This window comes from Erithacus rubecula (genome assembly GCF_903797595.1).
Source record: "Erithacus rubecula genome assembly, chromosome: 2".
Classification (NCBI taxonomy): Eukaryota; Metazoa; Chordata; class Aves; order Passeriformes; family Muscicapidae; genus Erithacus; species Erithacus rubecula.
The window spans coordinates 59,574,321-59,601,770 of NC_136685.1; the positions used below are offsets into that span (position 1 = coordinate 59,574,321).

Genomic DNA, 27,450 nt, shown 5'->3' on the forward strand with positions numbered 1-27,450 from the left:
TACATTGCCACCCAAACTGCACAGGTTTCAGTTCCATGGCAACACAACGGGCTTGGCTGTGCTGAAGGTGGATGTATTAATGCATTCAGAGTGAGGGGTAGGGGTTGAGCTGGGCAAAAATAAAATGCACCCAATTTTTTCCTCTCAACTTATTTATATATAAAATAAAGCCTTTGTTCTTAGAAAATCAAAGCTGACATGAATACACCACTTTCCCCCCTCCCCCAATTCTCTCTGATTCTTTTTTACATACATTTTTATCAGGCAAAAAGCAAATGAAGAGGCTGGGGTTTCTGAGGGTTTTTTTATAAGACTGGAAGTGCAGCAGCACTTGAATGTTGCAAGAAAATAATATTAATCCCTGAGACAGTTGTATATCCCTAGAGAGAAAGACTTGGGATGGGGGTGGAGGGACATATTGTTTCCAAGGTGTACTACTTTACAGAGCAGAATGAAGCAGTGGATGGGTGGTTGGTTTTTGTTTGTTTGGTGTTTTTTTAATTATTATTATTTTCCTTAATCCTTTTGATCTGCCCTTTTTCTGCCTTTCTCTACATCTACTTCCAGTTTCCCCTACCTCCCCTGGCTGAGGAGCAGGAAATAAGACTTAGTTCTGTTTCCTGACATCCAAAGAAATATAAAAGTACAAAGAAACAGTGTATTTTGTTTTCCCAGCTGACTTGGACTCACAGACCTGCACTAGAAAGGCACCTGCTCCCAGAGAGGTCAGGAGTCACCCTCCAGAACAACTGGGCAATTGGCCAGGGAATTACTGAGAGCTGATCATTACGTGAATTTTGATGGATCTGCTTAGTTAACTGCAGGAATGTAGGATGGGGGATTGTGATAAATACATTTTGCTCAGAGTGAAGAACCTACCTCAGCCTGATCCTGACAGCTGTGCTGATGGGTGGATGAATAGCAGATTTGCAAGGTTTAAAGTCAGACTGGGCAATAGGAGAACCTCCAGATGTTGGCATTTGTGAGGCTAACAGCAGTGCTAATCTGGCACGGTAAAGCTGACAGAAGTGGCAAGTTAAACTGGATTTACAGCTGCTCTGTATTGCTAAAACAGGCAAAGCAGCCAGAGCATACCAGTGGATCTAGCTTAGAGATTTCAGCAAGGTTTCTCTATCTAACTGGGGGGAGAGTTTAGCTCTGCAGTTGGGAGTTGCTGTGCAAGGGGAGAGCAGCTGACCAACTTCCAACTGCAGATATACTCTGCAAGAGGAGAGGAGGAATGAAATTAATCTCTCTTTTAATCTGTATCCTTTTCTTCCTTTTTTAAAATTTGTTTTGGGGCTTTTGTTTGTTTGTTGATAAATAGCAGCAGGAATGTATTTTTCCTTAAAAACAAGCCTTGCTTCTGTTGCAGTGGGAAGCTTGTGTTTGAGATTTTGCTTGGAGGAAATTTCACCCTCTTCAGGAGACCAGTGCAATGTGGGTAAATCTTTTCTAAGGGAATAAATAGCATTGAAGTGATCCTGTCTTGGCATTCCACAAAGGGGTGGATTTCACCCTCCAGGCAGTAGAGCTGCAAAGTAAGAAGGTGTCATTTTTATATGTTCTCTTTCTTAGAGAGAGCAGCACTGGTAAGACCAAGTCCCCTGGTAATGCTGCAATTGACATCCTCACAATGTTGCTGTTGTTGTTGTTGTGGCTTCTGATATCTGCACAGCCCCCCCAAAACAAGGAAGCTCATTAAATACTGGCATATGCTTCCCAAATTGCCACTCCTTCATTTTCCTGAGTTTTCACAAAGGACCTGCTGTGTATACAACCCTAAATGAAGAGGAGGAATCACTCCAGTCAACAGTGTAGCAAGAGAGCTGAAGGATTCCTTTGTAGGTGTCCTTACCTGATATAACCCTCCAAACAGCCCAGCTGCTCTTTGTCAGCACCTTCCCAGGGGAGTGCCTCAGCTTGGCAGGAAGGATGAAGAGAAAGCACCCAGAGGAATATCAAAGAAAGAAGAAAAGGAGGAGTGAAATCAAGGATGGGAAGGGAAAGGAAACAGAGCAAATGCAGAAGGGTGATCAGAGAAAAAACAGGGCTGGGAAGAGCACAGCAACAAAAAGAGATGTTCCTCTGGTGCCTATGAGGGGAAAGCGGTTTTTGAGATGTAATGCAGACAAAACCAAACAAAATAAAAAACAAAGCAAGAAAATTAAAATACACAGAGTGGGAGAAGGTACCAGAGGAAGGAGAATTCAGATTGACATGAAGAGAAGAAAATACACAAAATACGTGGATGAATTTTATTTTGAATTTCATGAATTTTCATACCATGGTCCAGCCTATTTTAAATAGTAGTTGCTAAGGTTGTGACCTTCTTTTTGTGGAGGTTTTGGGGTCTGGTGAGGAGCAGTAGGGCCGTACATGGAGGCTGTTGCAGGCACCAGAATGGGTGGTTGGAGGCAGATCTTTTCTGTGCACCATGTCTGGAAGACTAAAGCCAGTGTGAATTGTCTCCAAGGAAAATTGCTCATCCTGCATCTGAAGACTGACAGTCAAAAATGTGCCTGCTTCTCTCTGAAGGTATCTGAGGAAGAGCTGTTGCCATGCAGGCAGGGGTAAGGGCTCCCTCTAGATCCCTCTTTCAGTTGTTCAAGCAATCTAGGCTACCAGAAATAAAGAGCTGAATGGAAATTTTAGTTCTGGCTGTGAAAAAGAATCTTCTGAATGAATTCTGCATCAAATAATGAATGTCTTCTTTCCTCCTCCTCTCCACCTACCTTGTTCCTAAACATTAACATTTCATGTCAGTTGAGCTAAGTTCGGTGTCAGACTCAGAGGATCCTGCTGAAAAATACACCCCTGTTTTGTGGCAAGCCAGAGGAGATGAGAGGCTTGTGGTGTTTTTCCTTCCCAAGCTCTGTTCTGCTGGGAAAAACAGCTAAGGCTGTGTGAAGCTGTCTTCTTCCCACTCTCCTAAACTTCACTCCTAAAAATGCTGCTGTCTCAACAGCTTTGCTGCTTTCTCTGAAGGAGGCATGGCTTGGCCCACCTAGTGCCATCACTTGCCAGGGGATGTTTTCTCAGATTGTGGTGACTTCCATCTTGATAGGAGGCTGAAGAAGATTGCTGTGGAACAACTCATTGGCATTGCTAGCTTTGTCATTTAAAAATGGTTATTTAAGCACAAAAGGGAAGAAAGAGATCAGAAATAGGGGATTTATACCCTATCCAAAGCTCCAAATCTCCAAATAATTTCTGCCATTTCTGCTTCTTCTTTTCTAAAGACTTAGGCAGTATTTGCTTTATGTTTTTAAACTCTTCTCAGAACCACCAAGATGAGAAACATCCTTTCTCTGAAATAGGTTGTTTTGTGGGCAGTGGTAATTGTGTGTGCCAGGCTGAGGCTCAAACCCTGGCTGGCAGTGGCCATACAACACCAAGGGCTGAGCTTGGGGCATCAGTCTAGAATTCCTCCTCAGAGCCACCTACCAATTTTCTCCAGACTTTTTGGAATGTCACTGCTGAAATGCAAGAAGATAACACATATCTGCAGAGGTGGAGAAATGTGCATTCAAAACAGTGGGTTTGTTGTACCAGAAGAGGAATGGTTCTCTGGGCACTCGTCTCTGAGGTACTCTGCAGTATCTGGTAGTATTTAAAAGCATGGGGACAGGAGAGAGGCTGGAGACCTTAATAATTTTTCCTCCTATAGAGAAAGCAAGTGGTGAAAGGCACAAGAAGGAGATGTTGGTGAAAACAGATCTTTGACAGTGAGTATGGTCTTGCTGCTTTTTGGGATGTTCCTGTATCTCACTGTAGTGATGCAGAGATGTGCTGAGACTTGCTTATTTAGATCAGAGTTGAGAAGCAGAGACATAAAAATTGCATGTGGCTTTGGAGTGCTGTAATACACCTGAAATCAAAGCCAGTGTGATGTGGAAATTATGATGGCTGATGTTTGTGTAACCCCAAATCTCTCAACCTGTACCTGAATTAACTTCTCAGTTGTTAGAGGAACACCATCCTTAACACAGATGCCGTGTGAACAGGACAACCATCTCTGCATAGCAGGAGTAGTTTTTTTCACCTACTCTCACCTGGATGTCAAGTCTAGCAATTAGGAATCAAATTTAGCCCTCAGTGTTTGTTTCAGGCCCTCTGAGTCTTTAATTCTTTGCCAGAAGCAAAACAATTATTTTTGATAGGCATGCTAGTTGTTTTTTAATTTGTTTATAATCAGTTTTCTAGGAGGTTGCTTTGATGTGGGAGGAACTGAATTCTTTGGGTGCAAATATTTGCAGTTGACTCTCTTAGTCATTAAGAGATGTTTTCCACGTTAAGGTGCTTTTACTGTTAAGGGCTAATGTGAAGCATCTTCTGACACCAGCAACATGAAATGTATGGCTGCCTAAAGAGGAACCATTTGCTGAGCTCTAGCGTGTGAGGGCACAACCAGCCCCAGCCTTCTCCAGCTTCTTGGGGAGAGGGCAAACAGCCCCCAGGCCCTTCTGGCTGCTTTGCTGCTGTGGCTGCCCACACCAGTCCCCAGGACCTGAGACCCTGCAAGTGCTGGTTTCAGCTATTGACCTACATCCCTGCTGAAATGGCTTCACACTGAAAGATGTCACTGTTCTTTTCCAAAAAGAACGTGTCTCTTTTTTCTTGGGCTTTTTTCCTCTTAAATAAATTCCCTTGCCACCTTTTTGTATTTTCCAGCTGCAGCTCTTTTAAGGCTCCCTGCCTCTGCAGTTTTTTGCTTTTGTATAGGTTATTTTTGGAAACTGGGGAACCAGGAGGAGGGAGGGAATTTAGAGGAGTTAACTGCAGTAGAAGAAGCAAGCTCTTTCCCTTGGTGTGCTCTTTCTTCCCCACCCTTTCTTCTCATGACCTCTGTGGTCCGGCCCCGCTGCGCGCTCATTCCAGGGCGAGCCGTGGCTGACCCTCTTTGTGCCCGGCCAGCGGCTCCTTCCCACGCGGTGCTGCTCTGCAAGCTGTGCCTGCTGCTTCCTCCCTGCCCTGCCTGCTGCCTCTCTGCTGCTTTTCTGGGTCAGCCCAAAACCTGGGTAGGTGGTCGAGCAGAGTTTTGGGAGCTGTGAAACACTTGGGAGGTTATGTGCCTTAGGGTAAAAATGTGTGCAGAGAAGAACGTGTTCCCTTCGGTTTTTCCTCAGGGGAGCAGCCCCATCAAGGTGGTTGGCTTTTTCTTGAAATGCCAATGTGTTTTTTTTATATTAGAAGTGTCACATTGACTGCCAAAATTTGCAAGAAAAAACCAAATTCTTTGAAAGACTGGGGAATAGCAATTGAAACCTGACCTGGCAGAGAGACCAGGAGCTCACCTTTTGGATCTGGTGTGTGGGGCAGGAGTGGTGAGCACAGACCCCCCAGAATGCCTGAACTCTTCTGAACAGGAGCAATAAATTGACCACAAAAATCTAAGGAGAAATTTTCTCTGAAGGAGCAACCAAGGACTCTTTTTCCTGTCTAGGTTTTCTAAAATTACTAATGCATAGAAAGTCATTGACCATACGGTAAGTCAGGCTGCCCTTTTGCTGAGACAGAATCCAGATAATTGAGATGCCTGTGATTACCCAGGAAAACTTGCTGATGTTTACACTGCTGTCAGGTATTGAAGTCACACCATAATATTTGTTGTGGTATTTTGCAATAGGTTTTAAAATAGATTGACATCACAGCACAAAGTGGGAATTTTCCTATTTTTTTCTGTGGTTATGAAAATGCCTAAATAGCAGTGTAGCACAGTTAATGTTAAACACTAAAAGCAGGATTTATGTGTGCTGACAAGAGGACACCAGTAGAGAGGGCAGTAACTTGAGTTTGATAGGAATATGGAGGAAATTCAAGCCAGTTATGGTTAGAGACTCAGAGCATCAATATGGTGACTTCAAGGGATGAATTTGGGTCAGCATCATACCAAGAGTTGGCATTGAGGAAGAGGAAAACTTTAACCCTAAATAAATAAATTTTTGAGAAGATGATTCTGTACAAGAAGCTGCACAACTGATACAAAAAGCCAGCAAATATGAGGAGAATGAAATCAAAAGAACATGAAATACTGTCTTAAAAGGCATGGAAATGGAGGGGATTTTACTATCATGCTATTGCAGAGATCAATTGAACTGTGCAGAATGGTTATGCAGAATGTTTGCTGTAGGGAAGTAGCAGTTTTCCATAGATTCTAGGAACGAGTACTGGCATGCTGCCGGCAGTGATTTATTTTCACCCAGCCCTGGTGCTTGTGTCTGGCACTCAATGAAATCTTCCAGGGTAAATTATTTATTTAATTAAGAATGGCTGCAGTTGCACCAAGAAACTGGCAGCACAGCAACAGGAAGTCTGCTAGAGATTGCATCTAACTTCTTACAGATAGGCTTCTTATATATACTCTCATTAATTAATATAATAAATAATTGTATGTTGGCATTTTTGTTAATTAGCAACAGTTCCAAGTCTGACTGAGGTGAGTTTACTGCCATGCATTGTGGAAATCTAATTTCTTGATTAAGTAACCCAGAGGCTTGTGTAGCAAGCTAAGACATCAGATTGTTGCAAATGAACTTTTGAACTTTTCATAGGAAAAGGAGACGTCAGTAAAAGAAGAGTCAGATTTGTCAGTGCGTAAGCTGGAGCAACCCAAAAACTTTCATTTCAGAAGGCATTCCCATAAGAGGAAGGAGAGATATCCCCATCTTCTTATGCCAAGTTGGCAAGATAATGCTTTTTTCATAGTTTAATATATTCCAGAGATAAAAGATAAAAGATGGTGGTTAAGGGAGTCCAGGAAGAGAGGAATTTGGATATAAATAACAACTGAAACTGTCTTTTGAGGAGAAATCCCTGAAGAGTCTCCATGAGATTTCGTACCTTTTTTCCCTGTTGTTTAAGAAGTATAAAAGATGAAGCAATGTGATTTGGTAATTGTACTTTTTTCAATAAACTGGATTTTTAAGCATGCTTTATGAGCTTGATCCTTGCATTCTTTCCTTCGTTGTTGAGCAACATGAAAAAATCTTGCAAGAGGAAAAGAAACCACCTCCTTTAGAGCAAACTACTCATGGATTTAAGCTGTGCAGTTTGCCACAAAGGGGAAAAAAATGAACAGAGGTTTTGAAAAAATATTGCAAATCGGCATTTCTGAAACATCAGGCATACCTGGGTTTCAACTGGGCTAGTAGGCAAATCAGCATAGAGTTAAATGCACCTTCTGGGGTGATCTGCCCTTTTGGCAGGTGCTGGTGGTGGGGACCAGCCAGGAGGCTGCAGCCAAGCTGGGTCTGTCCTTTGCAGGGAGTGCTTTGGACATTCTCCTTTCTTGCCCCTGCAGTTCCTTCAAGGCCCTGCTGGCTCTCTGATGGTCCCTGCTGAAGCTGTCCACATCAATGTCTGAAGCACCTCTCAGCTTTGAGAGGTCAGCTTTTCTTTTCCTTGGCCTGGATTCTCCAGTGCTGCCAAAGCTGGAAGTGGGTGGGCAGGTGGCTGGAGATTGAGGAAAGGTTTCCCACTGTCCTGGCGGTGGTTTCATATCCCAGAGGGGCTGCTCCTGCTACCTGGGCTGGTTTGAGCAGCTGGGGGCAGTGAGCTGTTGGATAGCCAGGATTTCTGATGGATGAGCACCTTGGATTGGGTCCCCACCCCATGGGCACAGGCAGACTCTAGAGCTGGCAGGAGCACACAGCTGGCATTGAGAGGAAGAAGCAAAGTGGCATCCTCCTTTCTTGGGTGGCAGGTCACTGGACTGACCTCACTGAAGCATGAAACTTCATCCTCAAGGGCAGGTCAGATGGTGTGCATGTGCAGTTGTTAACACTTAAACACCATCTTACATTGTCCCACTGCTCAGGGATAGAGAAAGTGAATACAGTGGAGTTTTCTGTGCTGCTCTTTCCCACTCCCCAGTTTTGGTGACCCCTAGTCACTCTCTCTGTGTTTCCCATTCCAGATGGAGTTAGAAATGGGTATACATTCTGAATCAATTTTTTATTTGCAGTGCCTGTGGATGAAGCTTGTTCTTACTGATTTGCAATCAAACATCAAACTGGAATAAATGTCATTTCAGAATAGTCTCTTTGCAGTCACTGTTTCCATTTTTGCTTTACAGTATCTCTGTACTGTACTCCTAGTTCTGTGCACTGGAATTACAGAATCACAGAATGGTGTGGGTTGAAAGAGACCTTTAAATATTATCTGTAAAATAAATATAACCCCCCTGCCATGGGCAGGGGCACCTTCCACTAAGCCAGATTGCACAGACCCCCATCCAATCTGGCCTTGAACACTTCCAGGGATGGGGCATCCACACCTTCTCTGGGACACTTATTCCTGTGCTTCACCATCCTCACAGTAAAGAATTTCTTCTTTATATCTAATCTAAACCCACCCTCTTTCAGTTCAAAACTGCTGCCCCTTGTCCTATCACCACAGGCCCTGGTAAGAAATCCTCTCTTACAGTCCTCTGTAGGTACTGGAAGGCTGCTGAAAGGTCTCCCCAGAGTTTTCTCTTTTTTCTTCAGGCTCAATACGCCCAAGTCTCACAGCCTAGCTTCACAGGAGAGGTACTCCAGCTCTCTAGTCATCTTTGTGGCCCTTTCTGGATCTACTCCAACATGTCTGTGTTTGACTTGTGATTGTCACCAAAGCTGCATATGGTATCCAGGTGAGGTCTCACAGGAGCCCAGAAAAGGGACAGAATCACATCCCTTGGCCTTTCTAAGTTTTTTTTTAAGGTTTGATTTTATTTCTCATTATTCTACTCTGATTTTTTTGGGCAAGAAATTAAACTTCTTTGTCCACATTGAGTCTGTTTTGTCTGTAATGGTAAGTAGTGAGTGATCTCCCCTGTCTTTCTCCCATAATTGTGTTTTTTCCTCCCCTGTCCATTTGAGGAAGGAGGTGACAGAGCAGCTGTGGTGGGCACCCAGTGTCCTGTACCCCACAGTTCCCCCAAGTCCTGCACAGGGCTGCTCTCACACCATTCATCCCTTGTCTGTCCTGATCATGGGGATTGCCCCAACCCATGTGCAGGTCCCTGGCCTTGGCCATGTTAAATTCAGTGAGGTTCACACTGGCCCACTTCTCAAGCCTGTTAAGGTCCTTAGAGATGGCATCTCTTCCATCAAGTGTATCAACTAAACTGCTGAGCTGGTGTCACCTGCACACTTCCTAAGGGTGCCCTCAATTCCACTGTGTCATTAATTAAGGTATTGAACAGAGTCAGTCCCAGTGAGGTTCCATGAGGAACACCACTTGGTAGAGATCCATTTGGACACTGAGAGATTGACTCTCTGGATATGGCCATCCAGGGAGTTCCCTTTCTATTGAATGGTCCAGCCACCAAATCCTGATCTCCCCAACATAGAGAGACAGAGATGTTGTGTGAGACTGTATCAGAGACCTTAAAGAAGTCAAGATAATGACATCAGTTTCTCTTTCTTTATCTACCAGTGCAATCACTGTAGAATAATATGTAGAATAAATCTGTTATGTTTTGATGATTAATATTATTTGGTCCCGTCAAGTGGCATACATGTGATGTGAACAGACCACTGAGACTACTATTGTACTATTGTTTTTCATCACCATATTCTAGAAATACCTTAAAGAAATTTTGATAAATAATAGATCTTAAAGTATTTTTAGTTTTTATCTTGGAATACAGAATCTCGTTATACACAGACGAGGCTATTGCTATAAAATCCAGTTTCTTATTTTGAGAAAATCCAGTTTCAGGTGCTCAGGCAATAGCTTGCTTTAGTTTTATGGTTTGTTTTACTTTAGAATTTTGTAAATTCTGTAATTTACTGTTAACTATTCTACCAATGTGTCTAGCTTAGAGTATATCAAAGGCAGTGTTAATTTGAGATTTAACTTCAAGTGTACTTATTTCCACAAGTAAAAATGTTGATTTTTTTATTAAATATCTAAAATAAGCACAAGTCTCACCACCATCATCCATTGTTACTTATCTTAGATTTCTTTAGGGATGCTTGAATGCAAGGGGAGGTATCAGAGTCCTGCTTCCAAGTAGAGAAAAATCAATATGTAGTCTCAGAAGCCTGTGCTTCTATAATATTTTAATTTTGTTTTTCAGTTATAATCAATATCACCTGTTTTGCCAATGCTAGCGGTGAGAGAAAGGCCCTAAGACATCGATGGGCAGACAGACTGAGAATAGCATGAACTATATTTATGTTTCTGACAACAATGACCTTGTTTTTATCTAATGTTTTATGATATGGTGACTAAATGCACCATACTATCCCATCCTCCGTGAGCCAGTATTTTCTGATACTGCTCCTTGTTTCAAAAATCATAGGAATTTCATATAAAAATTTGCTAATGTGATGTGTTCTCTTACTGTCTGTTTGGAAATCTCATAGTCTCTTTACTTATCATAAACAATATTCCTACACTACACTAATGTGTATTCCCAACTGGATGCTCCTGGGCCAGTAAGAAATAATTCATCAACTTCCTACTTCAAACTATCATTTTTAAAACTATCATGAAATTTTGTGGTAACTGGACATCTTACACTCAGTTACCACTGTAACCATGATTCCTCTTCTGTCATTCACCTGTTTTCATTGTATTTTCTCTGTATTGAAAAGCCACATGTTTTTACTACTGGAAAAAGCAAGCGCTGCTCCTACCAGATCCTAATTTTTCCACCATATCTCCCTTTATCTCATAGATACCACCTTCACTGCCCATCTGTCACATTACCACATCTGTACTTATTCTCTTCAAGATTTTGTTGGGTTCTCTAATGTTTCAAGAAATCAGGCTTTTAAAAAATCTGTTGCCTTCCAGAAAAGAAGTTGCACAAACCAGCCTTGTTCTAGGTCTCCTGTGTGAGAACTAGCAGAACCAACAGCTGGTTGTAAAAAAAAATATAAAAAAAAAAGCTGAAAAATGGACTGTGCCAAAAAATTCACTTTGCAAATGGTGTAAAATGCCTGTTTTATGTGAGCAAAGGGTTTTTACTGCTCCATGTTCAAATAGCCCTTCATCTTTTAATTGATGTGAAGATTTGGCTTACAACTGCCTAATGAGTATTGACTGAGTCTGTAGCATCCTTTTCCTAGAGGTTTACATGAAAGGAATATCAGCTGGAATATTGTAGTAAGGTGCTAGAGAAATGGAGCCCTGGGACCCTTCCAAAATGCCTGGCCACTGTGGTTAATCCATTCTGTCTTCCAACATGGGAAGGTAGCTTTCCAAAGATAGCTGGAAGTTGCAGGATCAGCCTGATGCTTCCCACATATTTGAGCAGTTTCTGCTTTACAATTGGTGTTCAAACACAGAAATGCACGGTATATGCTGCAGCTTCCTTTTTCCCAATTAAGGTTTAAGCAGACCTTTTGAGGATTATGAATGTAACCCTAAAAGTTAGTCTATCCACAATATTTATTTTGAGCTTCAGATCCGGATCTCCCTTCTCTGTTTAATTTGATTAATGGCTCATAGGGCCATCCAGAGTTCTACACAGAGGTTTATGGCTTTAATTAAATGCACAGAGACAGCCACTTCAGCCAGCCTCTGTCTCTTTTAGCTGGACAAGGAGGAAGAGAACAGAGCTTTAACCCTGCTTTCCACACAGACTCCTATTCTCTTTCATCCTTTGGGCAGCCAGTAGCTTGGAGCAGATGCACTCAAAGGTGCCAAAGAGCTGTTCTGACAGCTGCCAGGCAGCTGTCTGCCACCACAGGCTCAGCATTTCCTGGGACAGCTCTTCCTCAGCAGGGGCTTTCCTCCAGCCAGGAGAGATTTCCTCTTTGGGATTTGGACACTGTTTTGTTGACCTCACCTGTCACACTGGAGATGATGTTCAAAGTATGTGTTAGCATCCCTGCCTTGTGCATTTCCTGCCTTTGGAGATGTGCTCCAGCTGTGTCCCTGCTGGACAGGGACATGCAGCTGTAAGGGGGTGAGGCCATGTAGCTCAGTGGTACCTGATGCAACCTCCAGGAGAGGCGCTGGAGGCAGAGGGGATAGGAACAGGGAGGGTGGGATGGGGACTCTGTCCCTTTGACAGACATCAGTGTGAGAGGAGAGGAAAGCTCTCCCTGCTCACCAAGGCTTGTGTGTGGCAAAAGGGAGATCCTGGGCTCTGAGCTGTGAAATTGTCTGATCCATCACCAAATAACTTCAGAATGTGTGGCAGAATGTAATAAAAGGCTTATAAGCTTTTTAAAGCCTCTTGATGGGGAGGGAACTGTATTGCTTCTGAATGGGTGAGGGTCTTCCTGTGTTTTATGCTAAATTTCAAGGTTGTATTTTGCCAGTGAATGTGCAGATTTGTTACAAAGCGTATTTATGTGCTTCACAGCTTCTTGGTAAGGTGGTGTTAAACAGAGTTATACCTCTCCTATTTTTCACAGCACTTATGCTATTTAAAGAGCTCCTACAGTTGAGAGCACTAAGGGATTTGAGTGTTTTGATTCCTGTATCTTCTGTAGGAAGTGGCTGATTTATTCCAGGGCATTGCATTCTGGGGGCACCAGTGAAAAACCCAGGAATGTCAGGAGAAAAGACAGACTGCTGCTTGGTGTCTGCAGGAAATTGGTGAGGAAAATCAGCTAGAGGGCACCAATATTTCTTCTTAGGACTGTTAAATTAGGCCATGTGGACTGGCAGCATATGGATGCATGAGAGAAACATGAGGGCTTTACGAAACAGTTGTGCTAAAAATAATTTTTGGTGTTATTTTTAATAATGTTATCACAGATGAAGAAAGTGAGGTAGAAGTTCATAGCCTGAGACAATTCCTTCTCCTGCTTTACAGGGTAAATGCTATAAATCCTTGAGTGTTTGTTTGGCTAGGTAATGCTTTCCAAAAGTATGTCAATGAAATAGGCATCAGAGCCATAAAATATTTTCCTATATTTAGATTCTAAATGTGCAATAAGAAGTCAATAAACTTTAGACTGCTGAGCGCCAAAATTACTTTCGAAAAGGGGGGTTGGATGTTAAATATTTTAAAAAATAAAAATTTTAATATTGCCTGAAATGCAGTGTTTCATGCTCAGTGGTGCTGGCAGGTTCATCTACAGCCTGGGAAGTTTTGTTGGTGCCTGGGCATGAGAAGGATCCTGAAACTGTTGAAGGGGGCAGGAGTATTGTGGGATTATCAGTTGATTGGTTAATTTAGAGGATTATGTTTTTAATGCCAAAAAATCCAGCTGCACAGAATTGCAGAATAATTTAGGCTCAAAGGGATTTCTGGGGATCCTCTTTCTAGCCCCTGCTCAAGGCAGGTGCACAGTACATGATTTTGCATGTTGCAAACTTACCTTTACGTGGTTTTGATTTGTGCAAGAAAGATTAACTATTTGGGTATTTTTCTTTCTGTGTAGTGCAGAGGCAAATACCAAAGACGGATAGAAATTAAGGCAAAAGTTGATCCAGATAGAATTTAAACAGTACCAAAATATCCCATACCATTTTGGATACATTGTTTTGGGTTTTTTTACTATTATTAAAAAAACATTGCTCTAGGGTAGCACAAGGGGCTTAAAAATTTGTGAATTAATTTCAAATTGTTCTTTTCATTGCAGGCTAATATGCAGGAGGAATTGGTAAATATTGACGGCAAAGGCTATACAGCATTTTTTAGCCAGTAGTTCTGTTTAGACTTAATCGCTATAATGCAGTGTTGAAATTTACAAAACAGCTTGTAATTGCAGTAGCTTATTTAAACCAGCTATTTGTGGTTATGTCTGCTGAGGAAACTTAAACTTCAATGTTCCCCAGCCATCTAATAGCAGCAAATTGACTGCGGGTCTCTTGAAGGAATATCTAAATGTAGGCTGTTGAATAATCCCTTTGGGGGCCCTGTAACTATTTTTGTGCCTGGATATGCGTCATCAGTGGGTATTTTCTCTGGTGACTAGCTTACATCAGTAGGTCTCCTTCCATACGCTCTATCAGTGAGTGACTTATGATTGATGGGAGTCACGGCTGCTGTTTAGCTTTTATCTGTGACCTCAAATAATGGACAACAGGAATTTCCAGGCTGTTAAATTCCTTGAATGACTGAAGACACGGGATGGCTCTGCTGATAAGCGCAGGTAGTGCCCAGATGCCGGGTGTTGAGCGGGGGCTGGGGCGGGGAAGGAGGAGAGGGGGGTTCCTCGGCTGCAGGGCGGTGAATCCGGCGCGGCGCGGAGCCGCGCCTTGCGCGTCCCCGGCGCCGGGAAGCGGCCGCGCCGGAGGATGGGGATCGCCAGGGAGGAGGATGGGGATCGCCAGGGAGGAGGATGGGGATCGCCCTGATGCTCCGGCTCTCCTGCCATCCGTGCCCGCCGGTGGCACTGGCGTTTCCATGTGTTTAGCCGCTGGTCTTTAGGACAGTTTGTCCCTCTGGAGCAAGGGAGACGCGCAGTTTGCAGCTCTGTAGAGGGAAACGCTGTGGAATTTTCAGCTGCAGTCTGAAGGGTTTTTAACCCTTTTTGCTACCACCAGCAGCGAGCGGATTTATTGGCGTGTTTCACCCAGGTGCTGCCTGGCTAAATCTGAAGGTGCAGTAGGCTATGTGCTCCTAAGGTGAAGTTGCACCTGCCACAATGACCCACTGAGCATGCAGTCGCAGTTCATTTCCTGGTGTTCAGTACTTCATTTTAAGGAAAGAAGGGCTGCAGATACTGAGTTATCTCCTCTTTCTATGTCCACTCAGCCTTTCTGTCTGACATGTGAAATGGAGCTGCAAGACAGCTACAAGATTTTCTGTGTTACCTGTGATGAATTTAGCAGCTTGAGTCAGCCCTACGGCGAGGCACTTTGTCATTTCTTCTTCTTTCCCTCCTGTTCTTCCTGTCTCAATCCCTTTGATAAAACTATGATAGCAAACAGCAGATTGGCTCTCTGTGAACTTGTGTACAGAAATCTCTCAAGCCCTTCTCCTGGTAACCAAGGAGTGAAAATGACAGATATAGATGCTCCCAGTGTGATTGAGGATTACAAAAAAAAAAAATCCTTAATGCTGTTTATCGCACGGCATTGTTTGGCTGATGGAGGATAGCAGCTGGATCCAAATTCCTTCTCACCACTTCTTCCTGTTGGCAGGTGGCCTTCTGCACAGGCTGGGCTTGCAAATTCTCACGCGGGTCTCACTTATTTGAGTGCCCGCTGTTGTCTTTCATTCAGGTGACAGCGGATTGGGTTTTGTGCAAGATTCTGAGACTTGAAAAGTTTCAGAGGGAAAACAGGAGCTTTGTTTGAACTCGCCTGTGTGTTCCCTCCTCCGCATGTACTAGCCCAGAGGTTGTAGTTAATGAATGAAACCAGGCTTGCTGCAGAAAGCCAGTTAACCCCTGTGTGTGCCTTTGCTGACACAGTGCTCACAGGTGCGCTGCCGGGTGCGGATGCCCTCGCTCTGAGCAGTACGGGCTGCGTGCACCTTTCTGCTCCCTTCAGACTGGTGCATGGTCCAACACAGGCACTGGTCTGAAGGAAGTTTCCTCATCTGCTCTGACTAGTTGAGTGCTGGTTAAAAATTGTGTTTGGCAGAAGCAGTAGGAAGAGAAGCAGCAATTTAAAAGAGGATTGGAAAATTAAGAGGAGGAGAGGAGGGAATGGAAAGGTCTTCACTGAACTGCGATTTACGAGTATAGTCTTCCTTTATTTTTGGGTTTATTTTTTTCAGTCACTTTAGTAAGATTCTGGGATTCGTGACAAACTGGTTATATAATTCAAAATCCGCAAAAGGTTGGGCACAAAACTGTTTGACGAATCTTGACTCATTTGAATTAAAAATCAATGGATTTTTCTAGGGTGTGCTTTAAAAATGTAAAGCTTGCTAACTGGTTGATGCTACTATATGTGTCATTTACCTCAGCTTTCTAGGAATCAAAATGCCTGGCTACACAGTAATATCTTTTGGCTAATATTGACCTCATTTGCCCCCATTTTTAGGAGTATCATGTTTTAGGGTAGTGATAGTATTTTAGGGTAGCTTTCATTTATGGTATTTGTGCAAAAGCTCAGCATTACTACCTTTCCAGAAAGACTCTGCAGACCTTCAGAACATTTCCAGAAAGGGTTGCCGTTTTCTAAGAAAAAGTGTTGGCAAGTTGCCTGCCGTTTCCTGATGCTTGGCACTGAGGCCAAAGCAGAGGGATGAAATCCAAACTGGCATGTGGCAGGGTGTGTAGGTACCTCCCTGTGCGCTGTGGCAGAGATGTCGCACTGGGGACAAACTTAATTTAGGTGCTGACCCTGCAGTGAAATCACGCCCCGTGGATGCCTGGGTCTGTATGCCTACACCCTGTTGCTTTCAGTGACTAAGTGCAGGCACCAAGTTCTGCTGGCACAGCTTAAATTGAGGAATGGTGACTGCACTAGCTAAAGCCTTGCTTTTCCAGAAGAGCCTTCACTTGTTCAATGGCTGCCTTTAAAATCTTGAAAGTCACCCTGCACAGTGGCTAACCAGATGTTCATCTGTTTAAAATAATTAGGTGTTGTGAGCAAGGGATACTGCACATTCACCAAAATCAGAGTATTTACTGCTGCATCTTGTAATATCTCCATTGGCAAACCTCTCCCTCCTCCAGTGAAGCGTGTTGGTGTTTCAATGTGCAACTAATTCCCAGTGGGCACAGGACTGTAATTACCATTCCTGGGAGGCAAAAACGGAGACTGAATCTGACACAGGAATATCGGGGCTTCATTCTGAAATCTGTTTAAAGACTAAATGCAATTCTTTTCCACCTCTCCCACCTGTTAAATCTATGACTGTACATTCTGTACAGCTGCTGTATGGAGTTGGGGGTCGTGTACAGAGTTGTTGAGGATCATGAATTGGTATTTAATAGTTTGTATCATTTTTGCACAAAATACTCTCAGCGTTTAAATACTCTTGAGAGTAAAGAGGTGCCCTGGGATAGAAAGAAGAGAAAAAGTATTAGAAAGCTCACCTTGCCATGGCCCACCATTTTGACTCTTTTGTTTGAAGAGTGACTGTATGGAGCAGGCAGTGCTGCTCATTTATTATGAAATCATCAACACAAGTCAATATATGTTATTAGTGTGAGCTGGCTATATGTTTTAAAAATACTCTGAAATATGAGGCAAAGTAGTGATTTAACATTTTCAGGGGACATGGTATATTTTGTTTGTTTTAGTTCAAAATAATCTATTATAGCCATAAATACTTGATCTCTCAAGGTGATCTTTGTGTTTTCATAAAGTCCAGTTGAAATCAGTGAACCAGTTCCCTGATGCTTGGAAACTGCAGTTTAGCTCAGCTTGTGTGAGCAATAGCTTATATGGTTTCATTGTTATGGGTTTTGTTCCTTCAGGTATCATGGAAGAAATAAAGATTAGCCATCACTTCATTTAGGCATTACTCTTTTGTAGGGGGAAAAAAAGGAGTTATAAACATTTCTCATATTTGTAGTGATGAAAGTAACAAAAGTGAAGAGGAAGAAAAATAATGCAGTGAAATAATACAAGAAAAATACAGGGTAAAGAAAAGTTGGCCCAGTGAAAAAAGTTACTTTATTTTTGTGAATATAATTTTTTAAATCCACTTGATCCAGTGAATAAAGAGCCTTACATCTTTTTGATGTTACTGTATACGGTAATGTGAGTGAATGGAGTCAGATACACTTCAACTCTTCCTGTGCTTGATAACCTTGGTCCTGAGAGCTTAAGTCATCATCTGAATCCTTCCTGCAAGTGGCCAGCGACTTCCATGAGATTGTTGGAGATCCAGGACTAGGTTGTCAGTAAGTTCATAGATTTATAAATGTTACCCTGGCATCAAACAGTTAATTTGAATGAAATCCACCTGTTTGTTGGCTCATGGGAAAGAAGAGAGAAGGAATATACTGCAGGTGAAGGCTGTGTACTGCAGCAGACAGGAAGGCTTATGTCAGTACTCTGGTACCAACTCCTGTAAACTGTGGCAAAGTCTTTTCTTGTTCTTCTGTCTTGTTTCATGTATCTACATGGAACAGTAGTTCTCGTAGTGATTTTTGCTCTTGGCAGTATTTCTCTTTAGTGCCACAAAGTGAGCATTTTTCCTGCAGGACCTCAAACAGCTCAACAAGTGGTGAGCTGCCAGTGACTCAGCCCAGTGTCCCTGTCTGTCTGCTTGCAGCCACCAGCACTCCCTACCAGCTGCCTCTTCTCAGTCGAGAAGCCAGGGGTGAATCCTGGGACAGGAGCAGGTGATGGACAGGGTTACCCTGGATAAAGAGGTCCTGTACTCCAAGGAGACATTGAGGGAAGAACTTTCCTTCTAGCCCAAGTTACATTTTTTCTGAGTCACGTCCTGGCCTTTTGCACATCCAGGAGGCAAGAAAGAGATACCACACACTGACATCCCCAGGAGCCTTGATAATGTCAGGACACCTGATGGTACAGCGGCACTTCAAAGTGGCACTGTCATGAAGGATTTACATGGTACTGCAATAGCTAGTAACACAAGGGCAGTACAAGGTACTTGTTCAAGGTTGCTGAGCAGTTTGTCAGGTGTCTGTAGTTTCATGACATGACTTTCTCCCTCTGCAGACAGGCCTTTAGCATTGAGGAGTTTTCCAAAAACTCAACCAGTCTTTCTCAAATACAATTGCCAGTTGCTACACTGCTAGTTAAAAATAACAACCACTAAGTTAAAAAAATTAAATTCCTTACCAGGTAGTCATTTTGTTTTCACAGACTTATTCCAACATTCTCAAGGATGGACTCTCTTTTCTTCTTGAACACTAATTTGTCCTTTTGGGTTGTGAAGTGAATGAATGTTTGGGGATTGCTCTGTGTGCTGCTTGGGACCATCTTTGTTCAGGGACAGAGGAGATACAAAGTCAGTCCATGAGGTCATGACATCTTCTCACCCTTGCCTGGGAAGTAGGATAACAATCCGCAGTGTGAAACTCCTTTCTCTCCTTCAAGGAATTCTATTTATTTTTACAAAGACCAGCCAGATATCCTAATCTGGAAGTCTGCAATTTGGGAATGAAAAGGGAGTCATTACAACTAAGAAACAGAAAACTTGTTAAACCCCCTTTCACTAATACGCAGGAAAAGTGATAGTAACCAAATTTTCTCAGTCTAACCAAATCATGGAGCATCACATTGACTAAAGAAACTTTTGAGGCTGCTTTGCTGTTAGCTCTCCATCCTCCATAAAGCTCAGAGCCATGCGCTGATGAAATGCAGCCTGTCTTTAGAAGTGAGGTAGTGATTTTCCACCCTCTTGACTCAGGTCTCATGCAAGCAGCTTGCCGCTGGTTACAGAGGGAGCAAAGCTGCAAATCAGAAGGTCAGTTGCTCTTTTTAGTTTAGCATTTTATACCTTGATTGCTATTAAATTAGATATCACAGTGGTATCGGAGCCAAGATATCTGGAAGGGAATAGCTGACTCACAGAGGTATAAAGTAGTAAAATGATGCAAATGAGCAAAAGGAGTATTAGTTTAACTACTAGAAAAAAAAATCATATGGTGAAGGTTTTGATGGAAACTAGAGGAGCTGAATAGTTTGAACTACTCAAAAGTGAACTGGACAAAATACTGAAAAATATGCTACATAGGTTTTTCTTGCTTAGATGCAATATGATCTAATAGGCTTTGGTTGGTCATTTCCTTTTTGATGTATTTTCTGGGATTCTAAGATCACTTTTTAAAATGTTCATTTTCTAGTCTATCTCACTGCAAACCTTCTTTGTGAATTTTTTTGGTCAGTTTTACCACAGAGGGAGGCATTTGCAATAATCCAGCGTGGTGGTATTTTGAAGACTCCAAACAGGTTTCTCATGGCTGTATGTTGCCATTGCTCCATTGTAAAATTCTCAGAATACTTGATGAGAGTTTTGCATTGAATTGTAAGGTATTTATATCCAGCTGCTCTTTAGAGACCCAAGTCATATCCATGCTCTATTCCCGTGATAGCCTTCTTCCAGTTCTTTAAGTATACAATTTGGCTTTACAGGAAATAATAGTCATGCCTACCACACTGTAGCTAAAATATTCAGACACATGAATCTTTTTCTTGACTTCCTATAAAAATGCCATTTGTAGCTTTATTTTGTTTGTTCTGGTTTGACTGTAGTATAAACAAGAGTTTATTAAAACATTAAGTTGCAGTTCTTTTTTGAGACTGCCAGGTCTTACAAAAAATATTACTGAAACTGCAGTGCAAAACCACGTATTAACAGAAAAATGAATAATGAGTCTGTTTTCATATGGATTTTTAAAAAAGTACAGATTGTATTTGAACTAAATGTACTATTTCCTCCACTTCAGTCAGGAAGCCCTCATAGGCTTTCGACAGTGCCGCCAAAAAATTAATGCTTCAGCTGTTTAACAGATATCAAAAGCCAGTTTGACAATTGTAATCTCTTCCAGGAATTCCCTTTCCCATTTTCCCTCCCTATAAAAACAGATAACAAGATGCTTATATAGTAGAAATGGAAAGTCAGAGCTATTTTACGAAGCATTGTGCATTCCTTCCAGCCTTAGGAGATGAGGCATGACATCTCCACGACGGGCCAGGAAGCGCAGGCACTCTGTTGTGTAAGTAGCATTTGCTTCAAGGATTAGCTGCTTGCCAAGATAGCACAGATTTAAATGTTTCCTAAGCCATTTCTGAGTTTTTATGTAACATGGCAGTGACAGGAGAGCTGTGGAGATGGCTGGGTAGAGACTCAAAGCAGAGACCAAGGAAAGACAAAACCAAAAGAAGCAGAGAAATATGCTGTGTGTGCCAGCATCAGCTGACACAGCAGAACTGAAGGCAAGGGAGAGCAGCACCAGCCAGGCTTCTCTTGAATTTCTGTCCTCACTTTTAACATGCAACAAGATGAGACAAACTGAAAGGAGACGCCGCTTGAACTTTTGTTCTGAAGCATCTCAAGAAGGCACTGAAATACAGACTCAAAGGTCAGAAGTGTTCCCTTTTCTGGAACAAATTCCCAGGACAGCTGTTAATACTACTCTGTCTTTTAGGGCTAATCTTTAATAGTATTCAGCAATATATATTAAGAAATATATAGTATTACTGTGGCTGTGGTAAGGAATGGTTTGTTCTCTAATGACAGAAAGGAGATTCTGTGTTAGGAGGAGTGAAATAATTAAAGGGGTTGCCAATAAAAAAGCCACTGTGTTTGCAGAGGATGCCCTTGTGTTCAGCAAATGCCAATTAGAGAAACGTCACTTTATGTGTACGATGGGTTATTACTGCACAAACAGTTGTACAATTATGTGCTGGGTCAGAAGGGCAAGTTACCTTCACCTCACAGCCATTATTTTAGAGCAAACACAAATAACAAGCACACAAACATTAGGCTCTGGCAGTAAAGTAATGGCTCTTAGAAAAGGCAGGCTAAAGAAAAAAGAGTCCATGTTACAAGCCTTGGCATTGTGGAAGGTAATTTGTACCATGTCTGCACTATGTGGATTAGAAACATCACCTTTATATAATGGAGAAGCACACGCTTCCTTCCACCACTTGAAATACAGTTTATATACTGTTGCATTGCTCTGATGCTTGGAAATGTGAAGAGACTATGCAGAATATACATTCCTTTCAGTTATCTTCTTTGACACTGAAATATTTGTAGTCCACATGCCCTTATAAATGTACTTCCTTCTGTTGTGCTACCAATGGTTTGATGTCACCATCATCTGATGCACTCTGCTCTCAGCTCTTGTGTGGCTCTGACTGACTTTAGTAAATGGAGTAAAGGGCAGTTCTGCAAGTGATCTTGTGCAAGACAAGGTGCCTGTTACTTGCACTTCTTTATAGGTGTTCTACTTGGTATTTTATTTTGCATATTTTGCCTGAAGCTTCATTGGATTCAAATCTAAATAGGCAGAAGGAGCTGGGGATGCTGTGGCTGTCCAGGGTGCACACAGGATAGCTGTGCTGTATGTAGGTAGATTCATAAGTTTTGCTCTAAGGCTATCAGGTTTGCCTTCTTTTCTAATGTGGTTGCCATCTGTGCTTGTTCTGGCTTCTCTCTGGGTCGTAAGGAAGAACACAGTTCAGCAGGGATTGTGTTACCATCGGTGGCCTGAACCTTTGTGCTCGCTTGACCTCATACCTCTAGGAAGCTGGGCTGGCAAACATAGCACAGACCTTTGTGGCAACACTCTCTGGGAGCGTGGGCAGCCACCAAGGTTATCCTGCTTCCATATATGCCGAGGTATTTCCATTGAGGTGCTCTTTTCACGGGTTTGAAATCTCTGTGGCTTTAAAGCCCCAGCTTGCCTTGAAGCAAAGGCTCACCCGAGGACCTGCTCGAACCCAGCATCTGCTGGGGCAGGACGGGGTGGCAGAAGTTAAACGGAGAGCGTTACTTTGAAAAATGTTATGAGGTCACCATCCTTTTAAATTGGTTTACACAGATGGCTGTCTGGTTTGTTGCTTTGTCCTTGCTTAATAGTAACTGTTTATGGAAAAACGAATTGCTTTGCAGAAGGAGGTCCAAAAGCTCATGCTGTTGTTCCCCTCGCTGGAGATCTTCGTGTTTTTATGGGCAGACAAAGATTTGGCCTGAAATGGAGATTAATTAGGAAGCGTAGTGAATAATTAACTGTTTGACTTATTCCTAAACTCTGTAGTCACCGGGTTAGAAATGATTTCCCAAACTGCAGGAGATAAGAGAAGGTTATTCCTGGTTTCACAATGTCCATATTGTTAGGGCTTTGTGCTGTGTGTACTCTGACATCAGCTGATACCTACGCAAGCTGGGTCCAGCTTCTCATCCAAACCACTTCCTGGGGTTTTCTTGGGTAATGGCAGTGATTCAGAAAACACCACAGTGCCTCAGAATGCCATTTTTTTACACATTGCACCCAGACTGTGTAACCATGAAGAAACTAAGTTCTTAGGAAAGAGTTTTGTTCTTAAAAAAAACCCAATTTTTTTTGTTTGTTCTGCATTCAGATTTAGATGTACATTGCTTGGCTTGCATCTTAGTGACCTGTTCACAGACTCAGTTTCTGTTTTGTGGAAGATGTAGGAATATGATGTACACATATGCACATGGCAGAAGCTTGAGGCCAGTCTCCAGGCAGAGGTGCTGATTTGACATCCAAAATTGTTCCTACCTGGAAAACAATTTTAAAAAATTCCCAACCAACTAATAGACAGGTTTTTTTTTAAAAACAAATCAAATCTAAATAATGGTGCTCTGCACTTTTGCAGGATTGTCTACCTAAGAAGCTGAGAGTGAGTTAGGAACATTGATGAAGCCTCTGTTCTGTGAGGTGGGTATGTGGTTTTTATTATGATTTTGAAAAAGCACAAAAAATGCAAACCATTTGCTGGAGACCAGCAACAGAACTATTTAAGAGCTGGTAATAGAGTCCAGAAATTTTCTGCATGGCCCGTGTTCCAATCAACAATTACAAAAAAGGTCTTTTGCCCTTCTCTGAAGGAAGTGATGAGCTTTTGCATTCTGTTAGTGTTTCAAGTGGCTCTTTTGATTTTTGATTTCTGACTAATGGAATAAGTGACTCTCACAGATACTTTTGCTCCTCTGCTCTTGCAGTGGCCTTAGATCAAAGTTTGGGAAGATAGAAGTCTGTAATAGGGGAGCCAGTGGATATCAAACATGTCCACTGGATACAGGCCAAACGTAATCTGGGGCTCAGAAATGTTCAGTACATTTCATTACTTTTTCATTTTTTAGCATTCCGTCATGGTCAGATGCACCAGCAATCTTTTAATAAATCCCCTTCCATATTCAGACTTGCAGCTCAGGTTTGCAGGCCCGTGGGGGCTGGACTATTTGAATAAGTCTGAGAAGTGAAACTGAACATTTGTAGGTGCAGCAATTACAGGCAGCCAATCTAGTGAATCTTGTAGTTTTGATAACCTTCGTTCTTACAAGATGCTGCATGCAAAACCATCAGCTCTCCCTGCCCTCTGTGTGAGCAGCTCGGATGGGGACCCTCAATGCTTCCTTGTGCCAAGGCTGGCTGCCCACCCCCATTCCTGGGGAGCTTGTCTTGGGCAGTGACCTGGGGAATCTCTCTCTTGGGTTCTTGGTTATTTGCACCACTTTCCCTATTGGCATTGTGAGGTAAACCATATTGAGTGGGATTCTGTCTCCTGCTTCATGGTGTTGGGATCCTGGATTTGCTGTGGCAAGAAATAAGTCGGGATGGGACTTTTCTTTAAACTGGTGTTCATTTTTAAAAGCCTATTTTGGAATAAATTACTCTGACAGTAAGTACCAAAATAGGTATCAATAAAATATGAATTTATGCATGCCAGCATTTATCTCTTTTGTATCTATTCACAAATACATACCAAAAATTGACTCGAGCTCCATATGGCTCCCAATCTCTTCCCTCCCCCAGCTGTCAGCTTCTCCTCACCTGGATGAATAAAAGGGAGCAGAGTGTTGGGCCATGAACTGAAGGTGGGTGTAGCAGAAAAGTTACATACAGAGCATGTTTTCTCTGGGAGTCACTGTGACTCCTCAAGTGCCCTCAGTTTGGATGGAAAATGCATTAAAAAGGTGATGCAGTTTGGTGCCAATCTTAGTTTCACACTCTGAAAAAGGAATGAAAATACTCAGAGGGCGAGTTATTTCTGTGCTGGTTTGCTTTTTGGGCAGCAGTGGTTGTGTAAAAGCTATTATTGTACAGTAGTTTTTCAGTGTTTTAATATTTTCAGGATACATTATGGCTATCAATTAAAATAACTAATTTTTTAATCTGAAATTTTCACTTGACTGAAGTACAGATGTCAGGCCTTCTTGTAATCTGTTCAACAGGGCTACAAGGAAGCAGAGACATCTCCACTCCAAGATCTTCCATTTCCTGAGCATAAAGCACTGTCTAGTTTGCTCAGTTCTGAAGTGTTTAAATTCAAAATCTATACTGAGATTTGTAATACATAGTTCGATTGAAATTATGCAAATCCATTGCCGTAGTGTAAAATGATGTGAGGTCTTTGGGAGGGAAAACACCTATTTGTTCTGCCCCAATGCCTCTGGAGGTGAAAGGTGCAGGTTTCCATGGCACTGCAGGATGGGTGGTGGGGTGGCACAGCTCGCTGCCTCGCTGCCCACGCGGCACTGCCGGAAAACCCGCACTGCTCACGTCAGCGTTCAACCAACTCCTCAAAGCCTCCAAAATGGGAAAGTTGTGATCCAGTTCTAAGTGCTGTTGCCATTAAATAACAATCCCAAAGTTACAGGGTTATGCCAGCTTCTGGTGCTGGGTGGGCAGGAACCCAAGTGGATTTCTTCTGTTGCTGAGGTTTTCGTAAGGGAGCTGAAAGGATCACAGCTGATTTGAAGGTTTTTTCCCAAGATTGCTTCATGCTACTACCTTTAGAAACCAGACCTGAGCTTTCTGTCCTGTAAGAACATTAAGTTTTATTGTCAAATTCAGAGCAGTTAGATCAAGTTTTAAAGATATTTAGAGGAATAAAAAGACAAAGAAACAGCTAAGGAGGAACAGAAGACAAAAGTGGTTGGAAGAAAATTTAGATGGCAGAAGGTTCTGAAATACTTTACCTCTCCTCTAACTGGGAAAAAACCTGGACAACTCATAAGCAGTAAGACATCTTACTTCATAACATTTTAAATGTTGCTTCAGTTTTATTTTGCATATTTTTGTGTCATGAAGGTATTCCAACTCATCTTGTATGTCTTGTTAAATTGTAATTCTCTGAGCAGCACAATACTGCCAAACTGTTAGTATTGATGTATCTTGTTATATCACAAGGCCTATTATTCTCATTTATCTTCATTTAAACCAGGGACAAAATTTCTATATGTTATTGAACTTTTAATTTCTGTCAAATCAGTATGGTTTTTTTTCAGCAAACCCCAGTATGAAAAATTTGGATGAGATTCAGTTTAAGAATTTTTTTTTTCAATTCTTACTATTCAGCTTCCCTTTTTAAAATAAGTAAAACATGCCTTCTTTTATTGTCTATAAGCTCCACAAATCCCTGGAATTGCATATTTATGAAAGCATAGGATTTCAGCACAGATAGGACTGACTTTCCATTTCTGTGAGAATGTTTACAGTTGAATGGTCTCAGGAATAAAACTGAAGCTTTTTTACGTGTATGTTTTGTGAATGTAGAACTTGCACACGCTCTGAGCTGTGAACCAAAAGCTTCAGATTGAGGCAGCAGAGAGGAAGGAATTTGTCTGCTATACAGCAAAAGGAAGTATTTGCTGTGTTATTGAAGCACATGGCCTTTTGCCATCTTTGATAAAGTATTTAAGGGTTGTGCACCCAAAGTCTGCTGCCCTCTTGACCCATCATTCATCACTGGCTGTAGATGAGGTAGATGAGATGCAGCTCCATAGGAGAGCCATTGTTTCAGCCCTGCAGAGTTCCTCAGAGGACGGAAGCTGCAGACAAAGCAGCTCCCTGTGATTCACCACGCTGCTCAGCCTCCTGGTGCTTTTTCTTTCACCTGTACCTTTTCAGCTCCTGCTCTGTGCTGGCCAAGGTGGACAGGCAGCCACACCATGAAGCTGTGGGACTGATTCACTTTCCACTCAGCTTCACTGGGTGCAAATGAGATGAGCGTCTGGGATTTTTTTCTCTGTATTGAAAAGGAAAAGCAGATACAATTATCACAGCATTTGCCTTGGCAATGCATTCAAATTTATTCCCCTTTTGACTATTCAACACTGTTGATAGATGATGCTTAAAATGTGGAATTGCCCATAATTTTTCTAGCACACTGTGAATTGCCCAGTCTTTTTTTTTTTTTTCCCTCTCTGTAAGCAGTTCTGGTTACAGAGATGCCAGCATCCCCAGTAAGTATGCTAAGAATGTAGAGTTATACTTTGTACTGCTAAATTAACAGACAGGAATAGTCACACCAAACCAGATTCAGCTCCCAGATGGGAAAGTGTCTCCTCTAGCCCAAATTTTAATGACTTTTTTTACACGAGAAATTTTCAGCAATGTAGCATACTGGGTGATTTAAAACAAATGCTATCATCTCTCTCTGTTGGTGTTAGGTAACTTGTAGAAAATACAGCTATCTTTGTAATGACCAACCAGGGCTCAGAAATGTCTGGATATTTAGATAGGCTACAAATAGGTTAACTTTTATTATCTTAAACTATTTAAATTGATAATTTTTTAGTTTAGCAAAATTTTTTGAGCACTAGTTTGAAGGATCTCATTCTTACTGGATTTGTTATATATGCAATCCTCTTAGCTTTTACATCCCTGTAAGTGACTAGAGAGTGAATCCTAGGTTAGCATAATAACAATATCAGAAGAGTTGACTTGGATTATTGTAGGATGTGGTGCAAAATATTCTCAGACATTTCTGCCTCCTGAGTAGGAAGGGTCTGTTCATGAGATGATGGAATCCATGATCTTTGGCAGTTTGCCTGTGCCAGCTGGAATATTGTAGGAGATTTTGGCCCCCTGCAAATTTTAACAATGACTGTGTTATGATGAAGTGATGCAGAAGTTTTATGATTTGTTTAAAAGAAAAGGTCTTCCACTTCTTGTGAATGCTTTACCCAAG

At 42.1% G+C, this 27,450-nt stretch overlaps 1 protein-coding gene across 7 annotated transcripts in view; it reads left to right on the forward strand.

Moving 5' to 3' along the window:
* HIVEP2 (HIVEP zinc finger 2) overlaps positions 1 to 27,450 on the forward strand; it is a 135,101-nt gene that overhangs the window by 36,913 nt on the left and 70,738 nt on the right. For 3 of the 7 annotated variants that reach the window (XM_079330887.1, XM_079330892.1, XM_079330890.1), the window contains exon 3: positions 23,131 to 23,192. The exons of 3 other annotated variants lie outside the window; for them this stretch is intronic. The gene's annotated coding sequence lies outside the window, so the exon portion shown is untranslated. Of the gene's footprint in view, positions 1 to 23,130; positions 23,197 to 27,450 lie in introns of all 7 variants that reach the window. One more of the 7 variants, XM_079330889.1, reaches the window with a different exon arrangement.